This window comes from Vicugna pacos, chromosome 23 (genome assembly GCF_048564905.1).
Source record: "Vicugna pacos chromosome 23, VicPac4, whole genome shotgun sequence".
Taxonomy (NCBI): domain Eukaryota; kingdom Metazoa; phylum Chordata; class Mammalia; order Artiodactyla; family Camelidae; genus Vicugna; species Vicugna pacos.
The window spans coordinates 21,341,314-21,355,662 of NC_133009.1; the positions used below are offsets into that span (position 1 = coordinate 21,341,314).

Here is a 14,349-nt window from a genome sequence, read left to right on the forward strand (position 1 = left end):
AGGGGTGATGCTGTGCACATTCTGTCTGCAGGGAAGTAGGTGATTTGACCACGTTACAGGGCAGTGAGTAGCCTGCTTACCAGCAGTTGAGTTCCTAAAGCCGTCCTTGGCCCTCCTTTCTCTAATCCAGGGGCTCGGTTGGGATGCCGTTGGGGGCCAGGTGTATGAACAGGGCCTGGTGATGGGGGAGGAAAGGCCTATCTCAAGGTGTGTGTCTTAGCTCCAGACCACAAACGGATGCCACCAGGAATGTGGGCCCACTGTTTCAAAGAAAGTGGGAAATTTGGATTTTTGTGTGGAATGTCCTGATTTAATTTAGAACAACAACTAATTTAGAACAACAACAAAAAAATTGTTGCCAAGGAAAATGAGTCTGCTGGCCCCTGGCTGGAACCTCTGCCCTGCATCATCTGGTCACTCAGTGGCTTTCCTCTGGGTCTGATTCCGGGTTGAGGGGGAACTTCATGGACGGACTTCCCTGCAAAGGGCAAGAGAGAAGTAAGTTTGGGAAGTGAGGAAGAGGAGATGGCCCGGGGAGCTGCTGGTTCCTCTGTCCGCGTCATGCTGGCCAAGCGCTGTGTACATAGCTCTGCTGCTTGCATTCCCAGGGCAAATACTTTCCGTTTTCCTCTCTGGTCACCCTGAATTCAGGAGTTCTTTGGCAGTTTATCATCTCGCTTCCTTTTCCAAAGATTGACATGATGACGGCTTGAAAATATTTTTTTCTTCATTTGTGTTTTTCCTTGATGACCTCACTCAGAGACAGATGTGCCCTAATAATAGCATTGAAAGTTGAGGGGAATTAATCAGCCAGCTGGTTCTGTTCCCTAGAAGTGATGTTGCAGTTCCTAAATGGGGGCCGTCCCCAGAGACCTGGGGGTGGGGGCGGAGCCTGCAGCAGGGCTGTGGTCCCCATGAGACTCCGGAGTCCTTCTCCCTCGGACAGAGTCCCTGCTGCTCTGTTCACCCAGGAGAGCAGCTCTCACACCTCATCCAGGCTTCCAGCTCAGCTGCCACTCTCGGACTCCCACTGGGACGCACATATCACCCGGCACACGGCAGGCAGACATCGCAAAGGAGGTTTGCTGTTGTCACAGGTTGGCAGACAAGGCACTCACTCAACTCGTGCCTTTTCCCTGTGCCCGGAGGCCCGGAGCTTGGTGAGACCTAAACCCAGTCTGCCTTGAGCAGCCCAGTCCTCCAAGGGTCTCTAGTTACCTTGGTTTGGGGCCACTGGCTGGAAGGACTTAAGTCATCAAGCCCATTCCTCAGGCCCTGCTATTCCAGAATACATTTTTTAGATAACCCACTTGCATCTCTCAGTGATGTTTCATTTCCCCTAACTCAGTAGGGAGGAGATGAAATGCATCTAAGAGAACCAGAAGCATTCCGTAAGCTTTGCAGGCAAGAGGGGGGCTGGCGTGGGTCAGGCTTTGAGGCAGAGGGTGGTGTGTACCTTGGATAGAAAACCTATCCGCCGTCCATTCACAGATGCTGGTACTAGGTTTGTTGGTTACTTCTCTGTAAATCTGAGAGAGAAGATGGGAGGGACTGGAAGCCTTCTTTGCCCCATCTCTAACCTAGGAGATAGATTGCCCACCACAGTGTTATGAAGATCCGGCCCATCTGTAATTATCGCAAGAGCTGCTGTAAAATACCTCAATGTAAAATAAATGTTAATTCGTTGGAGCCTAAAGCCAAAGAAAAGTGAAGGGAGTAGTCGTGGGATGTCTTGCTTCCACTGTACGGGAGGCACCCCCCCCCCGCCGCTGCAGTTGGGTGTGCAGGCTGCCAGGGGTAGGAGTTGGGGCAGTACCCCCAGGTCTGCCCCCTGGTTGGGACACAAGCCTGGCTGGGCCCCTCGGCCCCTTTGTGCTTCTCTGGGAGTGAGAGGGGAGTCCATTTCCCGCCTCCTGGGGCCCTGGGAGGCTCCTGCTACATGGGAAAGTGCTAAGTAAGCACTCGGGCCCCAATTGACAGAGATGCCCGGGGAAGGGCGATGAGTCAGTCTGTTTATGAAAATCACACATACCGACACAGACGTCAGGATGACCCGGGGGACAGCTGCATTCTGAGAGCTGACAAGTCTTGCTCATGCATAGGGGTTCACTGATGTGTCTTTCTGGCAACCCCATTTCCTGTGCCTCCAGCAGTCTACACATGAACAGATGCATGACCGCCTCTCTGAGACAGACCTCTGCCCTGAACAGCCCTGGTCGGGAGAGGGAAGCTGGGTGACTCAGAGCCCAAGTCAGAGCTGTGCATCAGCCACTGGTGGGCAGGGCTGTAGCAGCTCAGTTTCTGATCTTCACTGCATGTCTGTGTTCCCATTTGCCAAGCACCCCTGAGCCACAGGCAAATCCGTGTCATCTGTCAGAAATATGAATTGCACCAGTGTATCTTGCTGGGGAGTATTTTCTAAATATAGCTAAATATTTGATACTGCTTGTAAATTCTCATGTGCTATTCAAGCTTTTCCTGAAGAATTTCCTTGTTAGAGATTCCTTACGTGGGAGTTCCCCTAAAATCTGACTTTGGAGTTAGTCCAGAGTAGCCCCCTTACCAGATCTTTTACAAGTGCTTTCTGGGTTCTTAGAAACTACTTAAAAGGTAGTATTTGTCTGTGAATGTTCTTGGCCTAGAGAAGTAAACTTTTAACAAGCTGGAGGTTAAGGAAATCTTAGCCCTCAGGTTCTTAAATTTATAACCAGAAAAATTTTAATCTCAGGGCATCTCCGAGAAACTACAAGAGCCGCTGGCACAGGAGAAATTGTTTCCACAAGCAGGGCTGTGCTTGAGAGCTGGAGGCAGAGAAGAGGCCATTTTAGATTCTTCCACGTTTTGCAGAAAACTTCCTTTCAGATTTCTGGCTTTTTAAATGTCATCTTCCAGCAGGGGATAAAGAAGTCTGTTTCCACATGGGCCACCTGGCGGAGCTGCCCGGATCCTGTTGCCTGGTCAGCCTTCCTGGGAACCAGCAGAATTACTTCTTTCCGACCATAAGTCCCTTGGGGAGGCCTGGGGTGGGAGGGGAGGGTCTGCAGGAAACAGAAGAGCTGCTGGTGGCTTCTATGCGAGGCTGCCTGCTCACAAGCTGCCTCTCTCACCCGACCTAGAAGTGGCTCCTGGGCATTCTGGACTCCCAGAACGATGCTGTTTAAAGCCAGCCCCAAGCTCTTCCAGGGTTCTTTTTATGGTGAGGAATAGGCCTGTTGTTGGAGACCCACTGCCTGCCCTGTGGCCTTTCCTTTCCCTCTTGGAAAATTGGGATTCAAGGGCAACAGCTGGGACAGAGGAGGAGGTGATCAGACTGGGCTGCTAATTCTGCAGAACCAGTGCAGAGCCCCCTCCCACGTGTTTCATCCCACAGACAGGCTCCTGTCCTCAGGGGGTGACAGATCAGACTGAACACATGAGGGGTATGCAGTACTCACCTCTACTGAGGGCTTCTGTGTGTGTAGCAGGTGCTGCTCAGAGAGACTTTAATCCTGAAACCACCCTGCAGGATAGATGGTATTCCCATTTTACAGATAACGAGGAAACTGAAGAAACTCAGAGAGGTTTGGTAACTTGCCTAATCCCACTAGCCAGGAATAATAGGATCTAAATCTGGGTTTATAAAGTTACATGTTATAAATTCCCAATGAGGTAGCCTAGCAGAGTGATAAAGAGATTGGACCCCGGAGCCAGACTGTCTGGGGTCAAACCTCGGCTTTGCCACTTACCATCTTTAGAACTTTGGGCAAGTTGTTTAATCCCTCTGTGCCTTGGTGTCCCCATCTGTCAAATGGGATAATGAGATGACCTATGTGATAAGTTGAGATCTTCGTATCATGCATACTTAGCACTTAGCATTGTATCTGGCTCTGGTAAGCACTCAAGACTCATCACCTGTTTATTACTGTTCCTGGAACAGTTCACATGCTGTGGGCTCCATGCTACTGCCTGCCTGGCCCTCCCTCCATCTTGTCTCGGTGCTAAGAAGGAAGGATTGAGCACCCTGAGCCACTCCGGCCAGGGAAACTGGAGGAGGTGTGTTGGGGCTGGGGATGGGCATGGGGCCAGTGTCCTGACTGGCCCCTGTGAAGGAGGGGCCCGGGGTGGGTGGTGCTCAGCGGTCCCAGGCCTTCAGTGCCAATTGTCCGCTGACCAGTAAGATCTTCAGTAAATTTCCACCCTGTGTAACTTGGCCTTTTTTTTTTTTTCATTTTAACCAAAGTAAAAATAAAATCTCTGGGGAGGGGTGGACGAGGCATAGGGAGGGAAGGGACCTGGTGTGTGTCGCAAGGGCGGCCCCACTAGCTGGACAGAGCCCCGGATGCCCTTTCCCAGAGGAAAGGCTGAGCCTTTCTGTCTTGTGAGCTTGGTCCATTAGGAAGTCAGCTGCTAGAGGCTGCCAGCCCCCACCCCCAGGGCTCTCCCCTGGCCCCCTGGCCACTCCCTGTTTCCTCCTATTGTTGGCTCCCCCAGCCTCTGCTCCTGCAGCCCCAGCAGGCCCCTGGCGGCCTGAGAGGTATGCTAGGCCTCTGTGCACCAAAGCATTTCCTACGCTTTCAGTTGCTTCCCATCTCTTGCCTCTTTCCTCTAGTGCTCCATTATTTTTAGTTCTTAAGAGGATGGAATCCAGAAGGGAGAAGGCAGGAGGAGCCAAGTCAGTGACCTTCTACATGAGAGATGGAGCATTCCCCAGGCCCTGCCTGGTAGGGAGTATTAGGAGCATTTCCATTTTGGGTGAAGGATACCTCCATTCTCGGGTAACCCAAAAAAAGGCTGGTTTGGCAAGATCGTGAGCCCCTTTGTAGCCAGCTCCTGTAGAGTTAGAAAGAGGGAAGGAGGGTGGATCTGGAACAGTCATTAGTGGTAGTGCTTTCCTTGCTGGGTTGACTAACCGGAGTGAAAGAGCATCTTCCAAACCCTCACGTGTGCATGTGAAAAGGTCCCTGGGGCCTGGTGGAGTGAGAGAACCCCAGGGAGATTGAACAGAACATCCCCACAAATAGGCCCCCTGGAGATGTCTCTGGAAAACTCCAGACTTGAGCAGGTGAGCATAAAGAGGTATGAGCTGGTTTAGGTGTATTTCAACTTCTAGGAGATGGGATGTAGCAGGGCCTGAGCCTCTGCTGTTTGTGGAGCCTAGGAAATTTTCTTACAGGTCACAGGACTGGTAGCGTTGGCCTTCCACTGTGTGTCCAGTGGGGGGCATACAGCAATGTTAGGACGAATTCCCAGTTCTCGAGAAGCTCACCCTTTGATGGGAAACACAATACAGGACGCAAGAATCACGAAGCTCTCAAACCCTATCCTGCGATGGGGAGGATTCCAGGAATGGCGTGTGGCTGGTCTGAGACTCAGCTTTATGGAGAGGGTAGGGCCAGCTCACAAATTCCAGTGCCATCAGCTGGAGGAATAGGTGGGATGTGGGTCCAAGGAAAGGAGGAGGGAGAAGACTGCAGGCAGAGCACCTGCATGAGCAGGGACCTGGGAGTGGGGCAGGCTTGGGACAAGAAGATGGCCAGTCCTGCTGGATCAGGGAGGGCACCTGAGAGAGTGAGCATGGGGAAGGAGGGCGGGAAGGTACCTGGGCCAGCCCTGTGTCCCTGGTGGGGCCTCATTCCCGCCTGTAGGTGGTCAGGGAGCATTGGTTGGCCCCCGCCCTTGCCAGCAGCCTCCTCTGGCAGGGATTCTGGATGATGGTGGAGGGGGGAGCGTGGCCATGAGGGAGGACCCCCGTGTGCCAGGCTGGGTGCTCCCCTTTTCCTAGAAACAGGGCTCTAGTCGCAATAGGAAGAAGACAGCTGATTAGGAGAGGGACAGCTGGGCTATCACACAGGTTTTCCTGGCTTGGGCCAGAAGATGCTGCTAGCATTTGACCGACCAAGGTGGCATCCCTCAGGAAGGGTCAGCCCGAGCTGAATGCTTGCATCAAGAGCTCCCATTTTTGAACAGGAGCTCCAGGTCCTGACCAGGTCCTACCCTCCCAACCCGGAGCGGAGCAGCCCTCTGATCCGATCAGAATTGGAGAGGACAGAGCTCTCACCCTGAGAATAGAGCCGGTTCCTGCCTCCCACACCTGCAGGAGCCAAGGGTTCCGGACCACAGAGGGAGGTGGGGACCCACCATTCTCCTTCTCCTGCTCTGGGCCAGCTGTTGATTCTGGGGGGCGGTTACCTCACCCATCCCACCACTCCCAGCCGGTAGATTCTCTACAGGACAGGTGATGAGACGCTGCGCTCAGCCATAGACTCTGTGGAAGGTATTCTGAACCACCCAGCTTGTGGGGACATCACGTGAGGGAGTGGGGGGGTAGGGTTTAAATTCAACGTTTACTCTGGTGTTTCTCAAAAAGTGTTTTTGCATTTGGCTTTTAGGAGAGTTTTCTTCTTTGTTAAAGGGAGAAGACGGTTAGTCTTAAAATCCAGATTCTTATTTTTAGCCCAGAGCTACCTGCCCTGCCAAGTCCTTGGGCTTAATTTTTCCGATCCTCGGTGTCTTGGTTTTGAAAGGCCTTCCCCTCTCCCCTCCAGGCTCCCAGCGCACTCTTGGCAGGGGCAGGTTTCGCCTTCAGCCCCAGCCAGGTTTCTGACCAGGGCTCCCAGGCCGAGCTGCTGAGCCAGGGGCCCCTACCTGCCTGGGCTTGCACGCAGCTGCCATCACAGGCGCGCTCTGCCGGGGCAAGTACAATGAACAAAGCTGGCTGGCTGTGGCTCGGCCGCCTGGGAGAAGCACAGGCCTTTCCCCAGCAAAGGAAAGAATGATCACTAGGGAAACCCTAACTGCTTTTTTAGAAAGACCAAAAGAAGAAAAAGGAAGGAAAAAACACATTTTTCCCAAACATGGACAACTCAATGCCTTTTGCTCAGACTTCTGCAAGAGCAGAACAAAGGCACTGACACAGAACGAACCTTCCCCGGCAGGAGCGTCTTCTCCCACTTCCAATGCTTTGTTAAGTGTGCCTCCTTGAACTGTGTGTCAGTGAAGCTGTTGTGGGAACCACTTGGAAGGAAGGCAAGGCAGGTCTTTATTCAGGCTTCCCCATCTGAATGGTTACTCTCTTGACAAAGCACTTGCTGTTTGTCTGAGGCTATTTTTTAACTGAGGGAGAGATGATGGGGGCCCAGTTATCCCAATGGCTGAAACTAAACACAATCCTCAGAGCAAAGCAGGAAGCTGTGTGACCTTGGGCAAGTTACTTAACCTCTCTGAACATGTTTCATCATTTGCAGAATGGAGATAACTATATCGGTGTCATGAGTGAGGATTACATGAAATATTAACATAGTACCTAGTGCGTGCTAAGTGTTTAATATGTGATTTTTCTGCCTTTTTCCCTGGTTAAGCCAGGTTATTACCACTAACCAACACACATATGCACCTGCATACACACATGCATGCGTGTGCAGCAAAGCAAAGGATTCTGGCAGTATTGTTTTCGAGAGTCAGAGGGTCCAGAGATAATTTCCCTTTTCTGGTATTTTAGAGATTTCACCTCATTTCTTTTACTCAGAAAAATAGAGGAGACTCTTTCTGGTTATCTACAAATAAAAGTTAGCCAAGTGATCTATTTAAGTAAAAAGGTAAGTACTGGAGGAAAGAACAGAATATTGGGGGAACAGCTCAGGTGGAAAAGGGGTTAAGAAGAGTGTGTAAACCCCCTTTAAAAAAGAAAATGTGTTCAGCAAGCTCGCTTTTTACCTCAGAAGTACTGTTCTTCATTGGTGTCTAGCAGAGTTCCACATATGTGAAATGGGGTGATTTGGTAAACTCTTCTTCCTCCTTTTGGCAACGTGACTGAACTTCTGAACCAGAAACTGGTGTGCAGACACCTGGGCGCTGACCGGCTCTGCTCTCCCTGAGTCACAGAGCTTGGGGGCCTCAGGAGCCGCCCCGCGGGTTCCCAGCTGCCGTGAACATCCAAGGGGCAGCTTTGTAAGCATTTAATCACACAATTAGCTCATCTTCTTGCCACTGGCAGTAATTGACCCTCTGGAAGTGCACAGTGGATTTTTGCCAGTCTCCTGTACCTTGGAGGAGAAAACTATTTCAATTAAAAAAGAAAAAGAAGAACAGACAGAAGTGAAAACAAAGTGAACATCTGAGGTTCGCCTGTCCCATGACAGTATAAAGAGCACCCGTGTACATGTATTGCCACCTCATCCATCCTGTCTGTAACCTGTCGGGGCGGGCAGTGCATGTGTGATGTTGCGGTGCCCAGTTTACAGATGAGAACACTGAGGTGGGGACAGGTTCAAAGGCTCGCTGACAGATGCAGCTGGTAAGTGGCAGAGCAAGGGATCATTCTAACTCCGAAACCTGAATTGGGCTCCATTTTGTGTGCGGTCTTCTGGAAATGAAATCCAGCACTCAGCTCGGAGGCAGAGGATTTCAGACAGGCTTCAGACAGAGAGGGAAGAGTGTGTCGCCCCAGCCTTGATTGGCAGGGTGGTGAAACAGCGGCAGGCCTGGCAAAGTCAGTGGGAAGGGAAGCTGCAGGAAGGGCTGGCTGCCTTGGGGTAAAGTGGGACTGTGAGTAGCTGTCTTCAGGAGGCCAGCTTCTCTGAGACAGTCCAGGCGTTGCTGTGGCTGACGGGCGAGGAGCAGAGCCTGCGCAGGCCTGGAAGCTCCAGCTTGCTTCCGGAGGCTCTCCCTCCTCCTGAACCCTGTGAGGTGAGGTGAGGCCCGGGCTGCAGGCCCAGCTGACAGTGGTGGCCTCTCAGAGGCCCCCAGCAAGGGTATGCTGAGTATCTGGTGGGGCAGGTGCTGGGGGTCTGGCTCTTGGGAGGTGAGAACTGGGATGCAGGGTACCCGGGAGGGACAGCTGAAGCAGAGGAAGGGCTTCCGGGGAAAGGGGCATCTGAGCAGCCTAGGTAGGATTAGCCGAGTCCTTGTCCTTTGTACCCATTCTTGTGAAAAATTCCTGATGGCAGAAAGTCTCACCCTTGCAGTGTCTGAGGGTTGGTGGGGAAGGGTAGATGGGGCCCGGAGATGCCTGCAGAACCTCACAGGCCTGAGAGAACCTGTGTTCGGTGAGCTGCAAACACCTCCACATGTGGGCAGGAGAGGGGCACTAGGCCCTCTGGACATCCTACAGCCCCCACGTCACTACCCTCTCTTCCTCCACCCATCCCAAATTGTGTGCAGAAGCACAGCATTGGTTTGGAGGGAAAGGCAGTGGCTAGAGAGGAGACAGGCAGCAGGCCCCAGAGGGCACTGTGGGCTGAGCTGAGGAGGGGACGGGGTTGGCCCTGGGCAGCTCGCCCTCCTGTGGGGAAACTGGGCTGCTACCCAGACACCGCCTCGGGGCCCACTCTCCCCTCAGCGGGTGAGAAGGAGGCCACGAGTGAGGAGAGAGCATGGCCAGACCCTGAAGAACATGCAGAGGGTGGATGAGTGGAGGGCACAGGGCTGGTGACCATCATTGCTCCTCCTGCAGTTTTCAGGGTGCTGCTGGACGCACCCCCAAGGAGAGCCTCAGGCACTTGCCGCCTCTAGCCCTCCCCTCCCCCAAGTCAGTGGTCATTGGCAGAGAGGTCGCAGGTCAGGAACCAGAAGGCCCTGCAGGCCCAGGGTCACCTGCCACCACCAAACAGCAGGGCTCTTTTCCACCCCAGGAGCCAGGGCCCGTTTCCTGGGGGTGAGAGCCATGCAGTCACCAAGGCCCTTGAAGGGGCCCACACTTGGTGTGGGCTCCTGCTGTCCCCATCCTGGCATTCTTACCAAGTTTTGGACAAGAGGCCCACATTTTAATTTTGCACTGGGCCCCGTATATTATGCAGCTGATCCTGACAGTAGTGAAAGCATCCTGTGAGTGGGTTGGCTGGAGGCCCCTCATTCCCCAGCCCAGGCTCTGGGTCCCTGACTCTCCGCCTTCCTCCTTCTTCCCTTCCTCCTCCCCCTCCTTCTCTGCTTTCTCCTCCTCTTCTACCAGTCCTTTTTGCCTCTGTGATGGAAGACAAAGGCCTGGCTTTGAGGTCATCTCAGTTAGCCTTTTTTATTTGTTTAATAAAGGCAGTGTTCCCTGCAGTATGAGTGTGGATGCCTGACTCAGGGAACCAGCCGGAGGGTGGCGTTTACCCAGGAGCCATTAGCATCACGGGGAGACTTGGTGTCTGGTTTAGATAAACACTCAGAATCAGAGATGCTGCCCAGTCTTCCCCTTGGGGCCCAGCCTGGGCCCTGGCAGCCCTCCTGGCGGGTGGATCGTTTCCGAGCTGGGCTCTCAAGGGCTCTGGGTGACTCGAGTCCAGGCCAGAGGTGCGTGAAGAGATGCCTTCCTTCCAGGGCTGCCCTGTGTGCTCTGAGGCTCCACATGCTGAGTGGAGGGGACACCCCATGTCGGTACTGGCCTTCAGGGAAGAGATTCATACCTGCTGGGATTCCAGAGGTCTTTGGGCAAAGAGGAGGAGGGAAAAGTGAGGCGGAATGTGTTCCGCCCTGAGCCTCCCAAAGGCACCAGTTCCCACACACAGGTTGTGCAGGGCGGGTGGAGCCTGAGCCGCTGAGACCCGCTGCCTGTGGCTGGTGTTTGCCAGGTTCTGAAACTCCGTCTCCCGGGGACTTCTGTCACCTCAAGCATGAAGAGGGTTGGGGTTTTGTTGCTATTAAGTTTTTTTCCCTCCTACTAAAGCTTCTCTCCACGTTCTCTGAATATTTTAGTTCCTGTCAAGTCAGGTACAAAGGGAGGGAACTGCCCAGAGCAGCTTCAGAGCACCAGACCCTTCCAGCCACTCTAAGCCTTAAAGGACCAGCTCCCACCTTGCCACTGGGTCTGGCTATTTTCTGATCCTTCTAAACTCTGAATGAACTGGGGTCCTACCCTTCCCTTTGCAGCCAGAATAGAGAACAAAACCCCACCTGTTACAGACAGAGGGCACTGCCCTGCACTCAGGTAGGAAACAGCAAAACCAAAACTAGTGCAGGAGTTCAGTCATCTAGGGATTTGTGTAGCTGGGTCATCCAAGCCTGTAAACCCAAGGTGTTACCTGAAAAACCTCACTTCTGGTCTGCAGTTGGCTTCACCCTGAGCAAAGATGAAAGCTCTGTGTCTCCAGCCCACCCTGTGGCCCCTTCCCTGCTCAACAGATAATCAGCTTTGTGGGGTTTCCTTTCCCTTGAAGTACTCCTAAGGATATCCCAAGTGCAGAATTCCAGCCACAGTGTAAGAGTGTTTAGCTGATCTGATCTGACTCATGGGAGAGCCTTGTGTCACCAGCTAAGCTGGAAGTGGCACCTGCCCAGCCCCGGGATGGGACCTGTCTGGGGTTTTGGTGGCCAACTATTCAGTATCTTCCCAAAGCTCTGGGCTCCTCCGCTAAGGAGCAGCCAGTGCCCTGGCCGCCCAGGGGAACTGCCTTGAAGAAATCTCTGTGTCCTTCCTGCCCAGTCCTCTGTCTCTGTCACCTCGTCTGGCGTGCTCTGGGCTGGAAGGAGTGCTCACGGACAGGGGCCCTGCTTGTTGATGGGCATAGCAATTGGTGAATCGGTTTGAGGTTCCCAGTGTGAGCTGGCATCTGCTGGCAGGGAGGAGAATGGAATGACTTTGAGGAAGCAACTCAACTTAACAAGATTCGTCATCTTACAGAGACCATACTCCTGTCTACTGTCAGGTTGTTCGAAGATGAGAAATGAGGTTGTAAAACACCTGGTCGGCTCCTGTCACATTTGAGAGCCCATATATGTTAAGAGTCATGAATACACGCTCCAGGCCCAGTGCTGATGCAGGGGATCTGGGGGTGGGGGGCTGGCCTGCCTGTTGCACATCTAGGGAAATGTGCCCTCCCAGCTCCCAGGGAGATGACAGAATGACACCATCCTGCAGGGAGATGCTCAGCAGACTTAGGAAGAACACCCCAGCTTATCTGTTAGGTAGGCTGGTCCCCTGTGTGTCAGTAAGTAACTTGTCAAGAGTAGAGCTTGCTGGAGTCAGCTGCTGACTCTTGTAAGGACCCTGCGGCCCAGAGAGGCCAGGGGTCCTTGCAGGCATGTGGAGCTTTGGGGGCATTCCAGAAAGGGTCAGCTGAGGGTGTCCAGATGGCCCTGGTGATCGGGAGGTGATGAGAGAACCTGGCCAGTGAAACCAGTAGGCAGCCAGCGCTGCCCCGGGGGAGGGAGCAGGTGCCCTTCGCCTCACAGTGTTCAAGGCATCTGAGAGCTGCCTGTTTGACAAAGCTCAGCTCAAAGAAGTTAGAGACCCAAGACTGATCAGCTTTCAGAGAAGTGATTGAGGCTCTTGAGAATCTCCCAGGAGGGAAAAGGTGCTAAGTTCCTCTGGATGGAATTCCTCCAGCTTGTCAGGCTGCCCTCCTTTCTTGCCTCATCACCTGTCTTAGGCAGGGGAAGAGGCCTGGCATCCACTTTGAGGACTGTGGCTTCCTCCAGCGAGGGGCTTGGAGGGAGACTAGTGGCCCTGCCTGCCCTCTGGAATCCACCACCTGGAAAGCAGCTTCCGCCTAGAGTAGGTGGTTCCTGAATGGGTGCTGTGATCTGCCAGGCATTGTGAGGGAATCGATTCTCCATCATCCCCTCTCACCCTCCCTTTCGTTCTTTCTGCTCCTATGGGCTGGGGGTGGGGAGCAGTGGTCACCCTTTCGCCTTTTTTCCTGGGCCTGGACTTGGACCTGGACCTGCTTTTCTGTTTAATGTTCAGCACTGCCTGGGTGTTGCTATTTAAAAACTACAGGAAAATCCCCTGCGTGCTGCTGCCAGCACAGGCGAGAAATCCCCTGGTGTGCAAACATGCGCCAGTGGAATATTCTACCTTGGAAGGGGAGGACTCTCTGGCCCTGGCCCTGTGGGGCCCATTTTTATGTTGAAGAAGTGCTTCCTCGTGGAGGAGGTGGGGAAAGGAGAAGCTGCACAAAAAAATGCCCAGTTCGCTTGGAGCTCAGCGATGTTGGGAGGCTCTTGGATCCTGCGAGCTGCCAGAGGACCCCCCCACCCTGGAGTACTCGTCTCCATCCTGAACCCCTGAAGTGTGGTCTGGGAATGAGAGGTTTCACAGCCCAAGCACCCATGCTGGGCTTAGGCCTCACTGTTCTCACCCAGTGTCTGTTGCCTCCTGCTTCCTGGGTCCCAGGCCCACTGCCCAGTGTGTCCCCATGGGTCTCCAGAGAGCTGCATCCCAACTGGGTGGGTCTGGCCCAGCCCCAGACTGTGGCCTTTATTCTTTAGTAACCATGGAAACACCTCCACTTAACTCCAGACTGACTGTCCCTGGGGGAACTTCAGGGACACCACCCTTGACCACAGCCCACTAAGACTTCCACATACACCCCAGTGACCGTGGTGTTCTGATGGCTTTACCTCTTAGGATCAAAGAAATCTACATGTTATTCCCATTTTACAGGTAAGATAATAGGGCCTCAAGGAGGGTCAGGAACTTGTCCCAGGCCTGTCACTGATGAGCGGACACCCAGGTTGGCCTGCCTTCCCCACACCACGATGCCCAGAGCCCAGGTTTCTCTGCCTGGCATCCAGAGCCTGCCTTATCTGCTCACCCTGACCTCCCATTGCTTCTAGCTCCTGTTCCCAGCAGATCTGGCCCCACCTGCTCCAAATCCCAGTCCCAGGCCTCTGTTCCCACAGGCCCTGCTGCCTGCAGTACGTTTCTCCTTCTCCCTTGAGTCTGCCCCCAAATTGCCCCTGTGGGGTGCAGCCTCTGCTACGGCCTTCCTTCCCAGCAGGCATCAGTCTTTGCATCCCCCTTACCATCCCCTTCCCCCAGCAGCAGGACCTGACCTCCCTGGGTCCTCTGTTGCCACCACATCTGCAGATACCATGTGAAATGACATGCTGCAGCTGGGTGACTGTGGCCTCTCTCATCTTCCTCTGAGGGGCCCTTGCTGTTGGGATGCGAGAGGTCATTTTCCAGGGTCCTGGAGTGTCTACCAGTCCATATAGTGGACTAGCTGTCCATCCCTCCCTAGACAGATGAGGAAGCTGAGGCCCTGAGATGGGGTACACAGAAGGGTAGCGTGGGTTTAGCTGTCCCCTGATGGGGAAGTGGCATGGGATGGGGTCAACCTTGGACTGAGAACACTGCCCTCCCCCTCCTCCCACTCTGCTTTGAACCTGTCAGACCCTCGTCCCCTCTGAACTCTGTTGCAGGGACGTGATCAGCAGGTGGTGATGGGCTGTGCCCTTTTCTTCTGGACCCACCTTAATGTCCTCCCCATCAGTCGGACAGCCACCACTTGGTCGTGTCATGTAATTAGGTTTTCCCACTGCTGCTTTCACGCATCGTCTGCCCTGCGTATTTATGCAGCCTCCCAGGTGCTTGGATAAGGAATGCTGGCCTTCCGTAGCCTTCTTTGGTGATCTCCATCAGAAGGATCTAGGAAAAACTCCATTGTC

General features: G+C 53.6%; 1 protein-coding gene and 1 long non-coding RNA gene across 3 annotated transcripts in view; one reads left to right on the top strand and one right to left on the bottom strand.

Moving 5' to 3' along the window:
* ITPKB (inositol-trisphosphate 3-kinase B) overlaps positions 1-14,349 on the top strand; it is a 95,974-nt gene that overhangs the window by 64,561 nt on the left and 17,064 nt on the right. The gene's annotated exons all lie outside the window — the stretch shown is intronic.
* On the bottom strand, positions 307-13,108 carry LOC140688755 (uncharacterized). 2 transcript variants are annotated; one of them, XR_012063554.1, is made up of 5 exons: positions 13,038-13,108; positions 7,693-8,021; positions 3,726-3,780; positions 3,435-3,499; positions 307-478 (listed from the first exon to the last, which is right to left on the bottom strand). It is a non-coding gene; the product is annotated as an uncharacterized lncRNA (long non-coding RNA). The 2 variants fall into 2 exon arrangements; XR_012063553.1 differs by lacking the exon at positions 307-478 and adding an exon at positions 2,722-3,038.